The 13,669-nt window shown below is 46.8% G+C and overlaps 1 long non-coding RNA gene across 2 annotated transcripts in view; it reads right to left on the reverse strand.

The window, feature by feature from the left end:
• The window catches only part of LOC135914986 (uncharacterized), a 564,953-nt gene that overhangs the window by 9,333 nt on the left and 541,951 nt on the right, over positions 1-13,669 (reverse strand). For both annotated transcript variants that reach the window (XR_011508627.1, XR_010568485.1), the window contains one exon: positions 3,233-3,361. This is a non-coding gene — a long non-coding RNA (uncharacterized lncRNA). The remainder of the gene's footprint in view (positions 1-3,232; positions 3,362-13,669) is intronic.

A 13,669-nucleotide genomic window follows, 5' to 3' on the forward strand; every position in this document is an offset into this window, starting at 1 on the left:
TGGCATGCGAGAACGCAACCCTGGACGTTTCCTCAAGCGCGGACATCGAAGATGCTTGGCCGGGGTCGACGTCAAAAGAGTCTCCAGGGACGTCAACCAAAGACGAAGAGTCGAGGAGTTCCACGAAGCCAAGGCATTCACCAACGAGCAACGTAATAGGCGCACAGAGGGGATTGTGAAAGTAGATATTGCTGCAGCCGCCAGCCATGTCAAGCGTCGCGAAGGGTAGTGGGAGAGATTTACGGCTCATGAAGACGTCGGACGGCGTGAAGAGGACCATTGCATCAGCGATGGCATCGCAAAAGACGGGGATGAGGGCGATGGAGCCAGGTGGAATATCTGTGTCCTCGCGCACGGTAAGTTTAGAAGGGCGGTCGCAATCTTCGTCCAAGGGTGCGTCACAAGGGGAAAATTCAACTTCGGCGCGTGCGCAGTCGATCACGGCTTTATGACTGGATAAGAAGTCCCATCCGAGGATGACGTCATGCGAGCAGGTGGGAAGAACAATACACTAGACGATGTAAACAATGTCGTGAATAAGTACACGTACAGTACAGGCTGCGTGCGGAGTGACGGGCTGCGCGCTTGCCGTACGAAGCGACAGTCCAGAAAGCGGCGTGGTCACCTTGCGCAGCGAACGGCATAGTTTGGCGGCTATCACAGAAAGGGCTGCGCCGGTATCCACAAGAGCGAATGCAGGAACACGTTCTACATAAATTTCGACCACGTTAGCAGGAGAGGCGCGAGGACTTTGACAGTTCGAATGGGGCGCAGTTCTTGCCTCTTGAACTGCGACGTTCAGTTTTCCTGGTCAGGTGGTGCGGGTCGCCGACGCATTGGGGAGAGCGAGCGTCGGCGAGGGGATGGCGAGCGACGCGAAGGAAATGCTGGGATGTCAGCACGAGCATACGGTTGGGGGGAAGGAGCGGCGTATTGGCGAAATGGCTGGCTGCCGTACTGGAAGGGCCGCGAGGCGTCGCCGAACGCTTGAGGACGACGGCGGCAATATCGGGCGACGTGTCCGGGAGTGCAGCAAGAATAACAAATGGGTCGATTGTCAGGTGTCCGCCAAGGATTAGCTCGCGGTGCGGTCCAAGATGTAGCATGGGCTTCCGGTGGCAGCGGTTGGGACTGGGTCGTGAAAGACGCTGGTGGAGGCCTGCGTACTGCCTGGGCGTACGTAAGAGGCGCGGCCACAGGCAGGACTGGCTGCGCATAGGTGAGAGGCGTGGCGACAGGCTGCACTGCCCGCGTAGAGTTGAGATTCACGGCTGCAGGCGGCTGATGTGGTGCGGAAGGGACAACTTGGGCGACCTCTTCGGAAATGAGGGTGCGGAGCGTGTTTGGAAGACGGTAGGTGGGCTCCTGAGTGAAGGGAACTAAAGAAAGTTGGCGGGCAACTTCCTCACGCACAAAGTCCTTGACCCGTTGAAAGAATGAGGATGGGTCGGACATGTTGTCAAGGCTTGCCAACAGGTCGTCGCTTCCCAAAGGACGCCGAGTCGATGCGCGTTGCTTCCTTAACTCATCGTAACTTTGGCACAGGCTGACAACTTCAGACACAGTGCGCGGATTCCTGGCTAGGAGCATCTGGAATGCGCCGTCATCGATGCCTTTCAGTATATGGCGAATTCGCTCAGCTTCGGGCATTGCGGCGTTGACTCGTTTACAAAGGTCCACGACGTCTGCTATGTAGCTTGTGAACGTTTCCGCCGTCTGCTGTGCTCGGGCGCGCAAGCGCTGTTCGGCACGCAGCTTGGGAACAGCGGGTCGGCCGAACACTTCCGTAAAGGTTGTCTTGAAGACTGACCACGTGGGCACGTCACTTTCGTGGTTGTGAAACCACAGTTGGGCAACACCGGCCAGATAAAAGATGACTTGAGTTAACTTTGCGGGATCATCCCACTTGTTGTGTGCGCTCACCCGTTCATACGACGCAAACCAGTCTTCTACGTCTTCGTCGTCTGCACCGCTGAAGACCTTGGGGTCCCGTTGTCGTGGAACGCCGGTGCAGGTGACGGACTGTGGCGTCGGTGCCGTTTGGGAGGAGCTGTCGGTCATGGCGGGTGGTAGCGTTCGTGATCTCAGCTCCAGGGTTTCAAGCGACGGGGTTTGAGTCCCAGCACCTCCACCAATTGAGAAAAGGTTTATTGGCGGCTCCTAATGTAATGGCACAGCAACCGGGAACGGCGAAGCAGCCCGAAGCACTGTCCAAACGGACGCCAGCAATCAACAGCGTGAGCCGAGACGAGCCGCGCGTTGGCGATGCGGCTTCTTCACATATGAAACATATTTCAACACCTTTTCCCTTCCTGTTCCTGTTGCTCTTCCCGTTTGTCCAATGTTTTTATTCCGTAGGTACCGTCAACATGAATGTTGAAGGCCTGATTTAGAACAAAATAAAGGCCAAAAGGCCATAAAGCAGTTTTCGTCATAAAGGCCAAAAAGACAGTTTTCAGTGGTTTGAGACAGCCGTGTTAGCTTGAACACTGGACAGAAAGGTTTACTAGGCTTCTTGTATCTTGAACGCGTCAGACAGTAACTCTTTGACAAATGAGACCTAACAAGCAAGTTTAAACATATTCTGCTCAATGCTAATGCATTCTGAAATGTAACTATTAGGAGTGTTGCACAGAATTACTAGGTAGAACAAACTGCCTCCGGTGCCTTCGTATAGCACCGAGGTCAATTCCTCTTTCTCGAGGAATGTACTTGAAGTGCAGCATTATGTACGCATGCGCATATATCCGACATTGGTTCAGTATCAGTGTGCAGTAAGTGAGAGATTATGCGTCATTGTGGAGACATCACTTGTGGTATGCAAACGTATGCTATCCTGATTCCGAGCCTCTCGTATAAGTCAACGACTCCAGCGTACTTCGAGAATATTTGAAGATCCCGGGCCCAGGAGCTGCAGCCTTATGACCTGGGGGCTGCCATGGCTTTTCAGGAGGAAGTTCAGATTCGTTGTGTGCAAAACATTCGATGTTTGTTATTCCGTAAGGGCGTTGAATAAATTATGCACCGCTGCAATTCAAAATCAGACAGGCCACGCTCTGCATAATGACCGCAGAAAGATATGTTACATCTTTAGGGCACGTCTCATAGCTATCATGTCGAAACACGAAACTGGGAGCATTATGCTAAAGCGTCAACGGCAGAAAGGAAGGATACTGCCAAAAACGTTATTTTTTTTTCTTTGCCAGCACCAAGACAAGTAAATTCTACTCACCAGGTATCAGAGCGGTTCGGTGCTGTTGCACCTCGCTAAGAAGGTCTCGGCAGGTTATCATAGACAACACAGTCCGACTTCTCAGGCTCTCATGCCAACACAAAGGATATTTGGGCCCACTCCTCGTTTCTGCAAATGTATTGAAACAATATGCTGTTTAACCAAATGTAATTCCGGACTATTGAAACGTTACCTAACTATAAACTGTGACGGCAACGTGGAAGAAACGAACAATCACACAAGCCCGAGTTAAGAATGTAACTGTGTATTGGGCTAAACGTATCTCCAGAAAAGTAAGCAACGCTCAAAGCATTACGATAATGAGGACCACTGTCGTCGGAAATCAAGAGAAACATTAAAGACATGTTAGTGCACGCAGAAATAAGCCAACATCATTCCCTCGTAATAGAAGCATGTTATCGCTCCAGGTTCAAAACCTGCAGGTACCTTCAGAGGGACCGTAAACTTAAGAGCACCGGTGAAAACTAGCTGTTCTTGTACTAGTTCCGATGTATATATGTGCTTGAACTTTTCCTTCTGTAAGAAATAAATTATCGGCGAAACGGGACAATCAATGAAAGCCAGGTTAAAAGGTCATCGCGCGGACACAGCTAAATAGCTTCCGAAAGCCGTCGCCGAGCATTTTAAGCAACCAGGTCATAAATTTGATGACTTTAAACTCTACATCCTACAGGGAAAAATCCGTTCTGCGCGAGACACAAAATACAGAGAATCATAACTCATCCATAAGTTCAATACATTGCAACCAACAGGCAGATGATCTCAAAGGTAGCGTTAGAATCTATTCGCAATGCTTAATTTGCAACTAAAGACAACAGCACCTAGTTTCATTTATTTCTAATCGGGTCGCTTAATTTTCTTTCTCTTTCTCTTTGTTCTGTTATTTATAATGTTATAAACTTCTTCCACGAGCACCATTTTCTGCCGCTACTTTTATTCTCTCTTTCAGAGAGAAAATGATTCATCTACCTTCAACATAGCTGATAATCTCCCGCCCCTCACCTCATCCAGGCCCCTTCCACGATGAAAGGAACCTACAGTGACACGTCAACCGACTGACACACGGAGCTACCTCACATTTCTCCACCAACATTGAATAGCACACATCTCTTTTCAGTGCTATGCCGTCGCTGCTAACACGCCCTCGTTCGTTGCCTGGCCCACCCGTATTAACCCCTCTCCTTCTTTAATGGAACCATATTTATATATACTGTGCCGAGTAAAGGCAAGTCCACTTGTCGAAATGTTGGCTCCGGCTTTCACTTTGTTCTCGTTTTGCTCATCGTCTTGAATTTCTATCACCCGTCTTCTCTGTGTTTTCCCTTGCACTTTTTTCTTGGCCGTTTGCAAAGCTCTTCCCGGACTCTTGCGACTACATTTATTACAGGTTTAGCGTTCAAATTTGGACTAGCTTCCTTCTGGAAACGATGCGCCATCTAGAGGCACCACCACCATGTGCTGGGCAGGTCACAGTGTGTGTGTGTGTGTATATATATATATATATATATATATATATATATATATATATATATATATATATATATATATATATATATATATATATATATATATATATATATATATATATATACGCGTGCATCTTCCTGACCACTCATTTGATAAACTCATTTGATTTGGATTTCGTTCGCATTATGATAGAGAAGCCCGCGAATCCTTCCTTATCTATAAGTGTCTTACCGTCGCGTGTGGTATGAATGAATATGTAGTAAAATGGAGTTGCCTATCTTTGCAGCCCGTCACTTGTCTCATCACATGTATATTAACTGTACTGACACCATGCAATGTATTCTGATGAAGGCTGGACCCCGGCCGAAACGTCAATAAACCGCTTCATACGCGCGTCTACTTCACTGGGAATATTTACCCGGACCCAGAACTGCGTTTTTTTGGTATATATATATATATATATATAACGTCGTTTCCATACCGCCCGGCACCGGCTACGTTTATGCGTTTAACCATATTTTTTGTCTTTGAAGAGCGGCACTTGCAAAGACGCATATGCCAAGACAGCCAAGGTGGCGTAACAGAGTTTCCTTGAAGAGCGGCTCGGTACCCAAATTCAGAGTTCCACTGGCCAAAGTTGGTACGACTGTTGGTTTTGATCTTGGTTCACCCAGCACACAAGCATGCCACTCCACACACTAGACGATGGGCTACCCAGTCTCTCAAATTGGCTTGGTTGAGGCTAGTTAAGGACTGACCTATGGTTTTCATATCGGTTTCCTTAGCCCAGCAACATGCCGCATTACGCTTTAGACCATGGACTACCAAGCGCTTCAAATTGGCGTGATTGAGGTTAGATACGTACTGACGGACCTGTCGATTGGCAAGCATGCCACTAATTCGATGAAGTTCCCAAAGAATTCGAATCCCTTTAAAAATGAACATGTATTTCATAAGCTTTCTCAGATTTGGTCCCTAAAGATGTTCTCGTTTTATTTTCCTCCTCTTTGATTTCCTCTGCAAGCCACTCTTCTCAATTGTCTCCACTTGTAGGTTATTTTTTTCTTTTTTGTCTTCTCCTCCATCAATTTCACGCTGGAAGTATTTCGCTTATTGCAGTTCTCCCTTTCACCTTTCTATCTCTTTCTTCGGGGCTTTATTTCTTTGCCTTCTGCCATTCATTTTTTCTCGCATCACAGCTTTTCTTTGAATTTTTGCTTTCTTGCGCGTTCCCAACGTACCACAATCTATTCTTATCTCCAGTCTCGTTAATATCCGCTTTCGCTACTAAGATGCTTCTTTAGTCTACGTTCCCTTTGTTCGCACATGTCCTTGATATATAGGTTCCTCTGTAGAGCTCGAGGTAGAAATCTCCCGCCGGCTTTATTTCTCTCTGTTCCACGGGACCAGCAAAATACAACTGGAAATGAAGAAATGGCGGCAGCTTATACAAGTCCTTCTTTTCATTGAATGTTCTATTCCCGCGATTCTTTTCTCCATGTACGTTTTTACATTTCCATTTTCATTTATTACTGTGCTATTCTTACGTTGTGCACAGCCACTTTTGTATTTGATTTATTTTACTCCTTTGTGCTATATCGGTCTTTGTTCTACACGTTCCTTTTCCTACGTTTCTTGTGTCAATTCCTACGTCTTGTCATCATTCGTTCAGGCAGCCAGATTGGGTTCGAGCTGGATAGCCATCTCCTCAAAGTACGTCCGACTTCCGAGCTTTTACGGTACCTCCATTTTCACATTCTTTATTGGCCGGTACGTCGGGAAACTTCCTTGACTACTGCTGACACCAAATTCAATTGAGAACGAAGAAACAGTAGCGACTTTTTAAGCACATCGCATTCATTTTATTTTCGTTCTTTCTCGTCCTTCCTTTCGTGCCGAAGGCTATTCATAAAATTGTTTACAATTTAAATGATGTTTCGTCACCTTTTTCTTTATTTTCGACCCACCGTCTTCCATATTTTATTTACTTTGCCTTCTTCCGTTATTCCTTAATGTAACGTGCTCCTCGCGCTGCTATTTCTTATATTTATTTTTTTTGTCGGGAACTCCTTTCCCAATGTTTTCTAGATTCGTTCCAGGAGCCAGGTTTATATTTGAACTGGATGGCCAGCACCACAATGTCCGCGCACCCTACAGGTGGGTTTTGATGGCGCCTTCCTCTTTAACTTCTGCACCGGCTGGTAGATGGCAGCACTTCCTAGAGCACTCGCCGGACCCTTCGAACGCCGTCAGCGCGCCAGCGCCTGTCCTTCACAGTGCATGGCCACGGGTTCATCGGGTCTGTCAGTTCTGTCACGTACTTTCGCCAGGAACAGATCAGACGCTCGAGAGCTGGTGGGTTTCGCTCGCACAGTCACGCAAGTTTACGCACGCGCGCGAATCTTACCTACGCTATGACAGCCCACGTGCCTTCCTTTCGGCCTGAAAGCTTTCTTTTTTAAGATAGATTTATTTCTCTCAAAACAAAGTACAGAAATGAGAGGGGACGGAAGGGAAAAAGCTGCCGAATGCAGCTTGAGGACCCCCTACGCCTTACAGAGCAGCAGTGCGGTGAAAAAACAAAGACAATGTGACAGGTTGGAAAGTATACACAGAAAGAGAATTCAAGATCACAATATTCGTAATCTATTGCATAATTGTAATTTTTACACGGAATCTATTACATTGTCATGATTTTACACAATTAACGCAATTACACAATTTCTTCGCCAATTCCCATTACACAATCCTAACGCCAATGTAAACAAAAATACGCATAAATAGAATTCATTCAAGTCCGCTACAATACAGTTACACAGGTGAGCTATTCGCTCGAAGGCCCGAAAAGATTTATCAATTCTATGAAAGTTTGTATAGAAAGCAACCTAAGAGAAAAACGATTATCTTCGAGAACATTTAGGTACCTAGGCAGATTGTACGATAAAGATTGTTTGCGGTATTTGGTGCGACTTAACGGTAGGGTCCATGACATAGAGTGACGTACATCATATGTAGGTTCATGACGTACGAGCTGAAACATTGTTAGAATAATGTTATTGTTCGCTGCTACAGCTGTTTTGTGAATGCAAAGACGTTTGAACACATACAAGGTACTTATACCTAAAATATTGTACTGCCTGAAATATTCTCTGGTGTGAGCATTCCATGGTATATTAGCTACCAGCCTTACCGCACGTTTTTCTGCAATTAGAAGGCGCTGTTTATTGGGTTGTGTCGTTGTACACCAAACTGTGCGGCAATAAGTAATCACTGGTGCTATGTATGAAATATAAATGACGAGTTTAACCTGTGTGGGAAGGGTTAACCTATGTTTACATAACACGCCATTTAACCGGTTCATTTTAGCACGAATATTTTCAATTTGTAGGTCCCAATTGATAGCTTTCCGTTAATTGAACACTGGGTTTCAAACCTCGTGTATTGATTTTACGCATCGCTGTCCTGTCCGTAAGTAAGCAGAGGAGTGCGGATCTTTGGAGATTTAGTTTCAATGCGAAGACTGTCCTAGGACGCGCTTCACTGAATGGTCGCTACACCTTGTCAGCGGCTCATTTAGTGTATGGACAACGAGAAGCACAATGATGGCGCTTCGAGGGATGTACAGGTTGTCTTTTTATGATTTCACGTTTTGATTTCTTTTATTTTCTGAACTAATATTCAAGCCGTTGGCGTGCAGAGCATGCATTCGGTGCTCGCAACCCGAAGCAGAGGCAAGTGATTGTCGTCATCTTGTACGCATCGCCTTTTGTCTGTCGAAGTAACCCGCCTTTTACCAAAATTAACACAGATTCTGTTGTTGTGTTGTGGAGCGCGTTGACGGAAACAGCATTCGTGAACACCCATACTTCTGGCTGCACTCAGGCTGCCTTCAGTAAGCCGTTCTAGCTGCGCGTGATTCGAGAAGCGCCCAATCGTCCATATCGTGTCCGGTTCCGTGCTGTGCGTGCAAGTCTAATTAATTATACAGAGCGCTTTTCAAGAGAGTGAGCAGACTGGTCCAGAATGCATTATCTGCCTACGTGCTGTAAACATTCCAAACTCTGTTTGTCGTGCGGCAATTGGTTATGGCTGTAGGACGCTGTTTGGTCGGAGGCGCCGAATCAATCATGCTCCATGCATACCTGGAGTCTTCTGAAGATGCGACCGTCACGACGGTGGGGGCTACAGTAACATCAATTGAACGGCGAGCGGAAATGCTGCGACCTATAGAAGCACGAGTGGTACTTCCGCATTTCCTGCGCTGTTTTGGTTCGTGTCGATTCTTGTAGAATTGTTTACGGTGTGTTTTCTATCGCTAAGTCTGTCTGCTACTCTGTTCCATAATGAGCGAAATCTCTTTAAAGGCGTTGCGGTAGTTTGAGAGACTGTGACACCAGGAATGAAAAAAAAGCTATGCGCATCTGTTCCGAGATTGCATTGATGACAGCGGGCGAAGAAAACTCGGAACAAGGAAACTCAAGCCCCCTTTAGTTGAAGACTCCAAGACAGGAGCGTTCTGTTTGGGCAAGCGCTCATACGGATGACGCTGCCGTCTCGCATTAAGCTTCTCACCGTTGCTTTTAAAGGTCATCTCGGGGGAACCAGTGACAACGATAGCAAGTGCCGTTTTATCACTAAATACCCTCGTCCTCGACAGAACCGCGGAGCCCTTGTGAAGTGGGTCTTTGTTCGCGGAAACGGCGCTGAATTTCGTTTGCGTACTTTCCTGTTCCTGCTTTTTTTTTTCGGCTTACGTCAGCGATGGATCACAGTGTTCTGTAGAAAAGACTTTCGAAGTACCGCCAGACCATGCCTTCAGGAACTCGTTTTAATCTCTCCGGAGTACAGAACTATCTAAAGCAGCCACTGCGCGGAACCGACATCGTCTGCTTGGCTACAACTTGAAGCGCCCGCCGGCGCCATTTGTGTCTTGTGTGAAATATTTCTTTTTAACATAACAGACAAACTTTCACGCCATTTCTATCTCTCTCTGGCCCGAAGCTTAGACAGCGATTCCCGCTAACCTCCACATCTTTTTTTATGTCTAGTCGGTTTCTTTTTGTTTTTCGTTTCGAAATATTGCGCTCTACAAGCGCAGGTGATCATCTACAGTAGTTCTTTGTATGCCGGATGTTTCTGCGCCGAAGTTCAGTAACTTTTAAAGATCGTCTCAGGCAGATAGCGCAATTACAATCTTTGAACTGGATTGCCCATACACGTGGGCATTATCTGCGTGAGGAATCGGAATACGTAACTTATTAATTAATAAATAGGCTGCATTGCGTTTTTTAACTAATCACATTACAGCACATATTGCAACATACTAATATTACCTCCGAGACTGCAGGGCATACCAACTCGAACAGAATTCCGTGGATGACATATTCTAAATATGGACTATCAAACATCCTGTGAAAAAGCTCTGCAGCTCTACTTTCTTGAAAAAGCGCTGTTTCATGCATATAAGCACGAAAGCAACTGGACCGCCAATGCAATTATTCGCAAAGTTTGGAAATTAAGATCTCGAAACTTGTGTAATCCAGATAATTACTTCCAATTGGATCTACGTTGCGACCTCCCTGGCTACAATTTATAAATTGCAATAAGCGCTGCACAGTTACAAGTACATTGTAAAATTTTCTTAATTCAAATATGCATTTCGATTTCTCGCCTAAATACTGTCCGACTGTTAGGAGAATTCAGCTCAAAGATTATTATTGCGGTATCTGCAACAGATGATTTTTAAGAAATACTGAAAGTTTCCGCAGAAACACCTGGTATATCTCAGGCGAAGATATTTCTAAACTGGGGCATATTGCATATTCTGGTGTTTTTCTTTTGTTGCAGTCAAAAGCAAACGCGGAAGCCCTGACTACGTTTACATCTCATCTGTGTGCTGACAGATCCCACTCAATGTTGTTCAAAGAAATCTTATTTAGGGCAATGCAAGACAACTGGGAACATTTTAATATGGGGCTCTTGTATCGCATTGCGGTGACTCTTCCGGAGCACAAGTGCAGTACAGTGTTTGATGGTATAGCACTAGTGTGAAACGGTTTCCTGTACGTTAACAAATCACAGTTTCGCCGTACCGGCGAAGCATTGATTGCAATAAAGAGTTATTGTACAGCTATACGTAGGAATTTAGTCATTTTATCAGCTGCAGAAACTGCTGTTAAAGTTTGCTTACTAACTAAATCATCATGCGCGTTGTCACTTTCGTACAAGCAGACGCGAACACATCTCACTCGGAGATCGCTTACACTCTCTGAGAAAAGAACACTGGTGTGATGAAGGGCAACAATAGTGCAAGGGGATTCCTCTTCGCACTGCCTCTCGCTCAACGCTAAACTGAGCGTGCGAGAAGACAGCGCATGGAAGCCATCAGTTATGCCCGGTCGGCTAGCCTTTGAACCCAGCGCAAATTTTCTCCAAGATAGGATGCGCGTGACTGCCGCAGCAGCTGTAGAAGAGAAGGGGCACACTAGCTTGTCCCTTTCCCACCAGCTAGCACGCCCACATATTCCCGCTCTCACCCCCCCCCTCCCCTTGCGCTTAAGAAGATGGCGCGCAAGCTCCCCGGCCCCGCGTTCCTCCCTTGCAAACGCGAGAAGACATCGCCGCATAAAGCCACCAACCTTCTCAGCTACCCGCCGTGGTTTCTCAGTGGCTATGATGTTAGGCTGCTTAGCACGAGGCCGCGGGATCCAATCCCGGCCATGGCGGCCGCATTTCGATGGGGTAGAAATGCGAAAACACCCGTGTACTTAGATTTAGGGGCACGTTAAAGAACCTTAGGTGGTCGAAATTTCCGGACTCCCCCACTACGGCTTGCCTCATAATCAGAAAGTGGTTTTGGCACATAAACCCTCATAATTTTTAAGCTTCTCGGCTCGTCCTTTCAAGCTTTCGGTCAAACGAAAGCAAAAGGACGCGCGGCCGCGTTGTTATCACAATTGAAATTTATAGGGAACATCAAGGCGATTCGCACGCCGCCGACGATGGTGCCTGTAGTGTCAATATAATTCCAATAAAAAGAAGGGTTTTACTGTATAAGATATACGCGCAATTCTGCAAGTCCACTTCTCCGTACTTGCGATACAATCTCATTTGGTCTACACAAATAAGAAAGAAAGCGCGAGCACACAAGCTGTTGGCCACTATCAATGGTGCCCCTGCTTCCTTACTGCTCAATATTGCAGATTTCAAGTGCATCGGCCACCGCGTAACTGCGCTACCAACCACAGCCACGCATGCTTCGAAGGAGAGCGACGCGGCGAAACAAGACAATGCAAGAGACGACTGCCACAAGCACGCGTCGTGGCACTCGCCTTGCTCCCGGAGGTTTCGAAACAAATGACGTCATTTCCGCTGGTTTCGAGACTGCCGTTTGCCTTGAGTGCTTCTGTTGTCGCCTACACGTTTCCCTGCAGGCAGCCGCGCAAAGGGATCCGCTGAGAAAGAAGTGCTTTAGGCTCACGAGCTTTTCATTTCGTTCATTTTTTTTGTATTGCGTTACTATATCGCCCGAAAGGAAACCGAAGTGCGCGCATGCAGATCATCTCTGGCACTTTTCGCAGCGCCTCGGACTGAGTGCCGCCTTCCAGCTTGATGCTTTCTCGCAGTTAAGAGGAGCGATGAAAGAACAGACCGTCCATACAAATGCAGCTTCGAGGAGAGATTAACGACCATGGCGGTCTTTGTCTTCGAGGCAGCGTTGCAAGAGACGCCGCCCGCCGGCGCCAATTGCGTGCCCACCCGGCGCCGACTATTCGTCCATTGGCGTCGCCTCAGCGTTTTTTTTTTTCGCCTGCCCCGTCGGCTTTCGCACAGAACGTGTCGCAGCAGCCACTCGCGACATTATGGCAAAATACGGAGTCTTGTCGGGAAAGAATTCTGACAGAGATAAATATTCAACACGCCTTGGTTCGCATTGCATTATCGCCGTTTCGGTTTTCGTATATATTTGGCGGCACCATTAAAGTGCCGGCCTTCTTTGTTGAACGAAGCAGCGCTTACATACAGCGTGTCAATTACCGTTAGGCAGGCTGTTCAAAGAAAAAAAAAGTTTCTGAGAACGAGACCTAATGACCCGCTACTCACTTATCACGAAATCACCTCACACTATCGAAAAGGCAGAATGAAATACCCGCTCCCGCACTCCAAACTCGAACGCACGCAGGCGGCCGCGTTTCGAATGCTACAAACGGACTCGTATCCGTCATGAGGCCTACTAAGTCACTATAACTCAGACATCCCGGCAAATTGCCCAGACTGTCACGAACTCTATTGCTCACTCTCGCACATGCTATGGCAATGTACCGTGTTACCAAAGGGCCCTCTCTCCAGTGAGCCCGATTGGGAAGAAGCCCTCAAAGGCCCGGACCTCAAACCCCAGCTCAAGAACGTCCAGAGGGTCCAAGAACTGGCGGAGCGTCAACACGTTCCCGCCCCGACTTGGGTGTCGCCTGCGATTTCGGCCCAAGGAGCTCCCTGCATGGGATCTCGAACGGCTTAAAACTCCTCAGGACCTCACTGAAGTTCTTGACTGACTCACTGAGAACGCGACCCAAGATACGATTTTAAGACCTGTGGTTTTCGATCGCGGGAGCTCTGACATATGAACACCGTAAGCCTTTTAATTGTGTATTGCATCGTGATTTCAAATTTTTTTAACAAGCTGGCCAACGTTAGCTGGCATTAACGGTAGAAGCCGAATACTTATAATTGTCGAGAATATCTCCTGGTTGGGTTAGTTGGTTTGTCTAAGCCAAATAGTGATGATGCAGAAACAAACCAGACGTAAAAGACAGGTGTCGTGTTATTGCTGCGTTAATATGTTCTGTTTTAATTCCAAATGAAGATGTACCAACTAGAGCCACAGCAAAATCTTTCAAAGATATATCTTCATGCAGAGATAATAATAGGTGGGCCACGTAACTTGCGCCA

This window comes from Dermacentor albipictus, chromosome 9, assembly GCF_038994185.2.
Source record: "Dermacentor albipictus isolate Rhodes 1998 colony chromosome 9, USDA_Dalb.pri_finalv2, whole genome shotgun sequence".
In the NCBI taxonomy this organism is placed as follows: Eukaryota; Metazoa; Arthropoda; class Arachnida; order Ixodida; family Ixodidae; genus Dermacentor; species Dermacentor albipictus.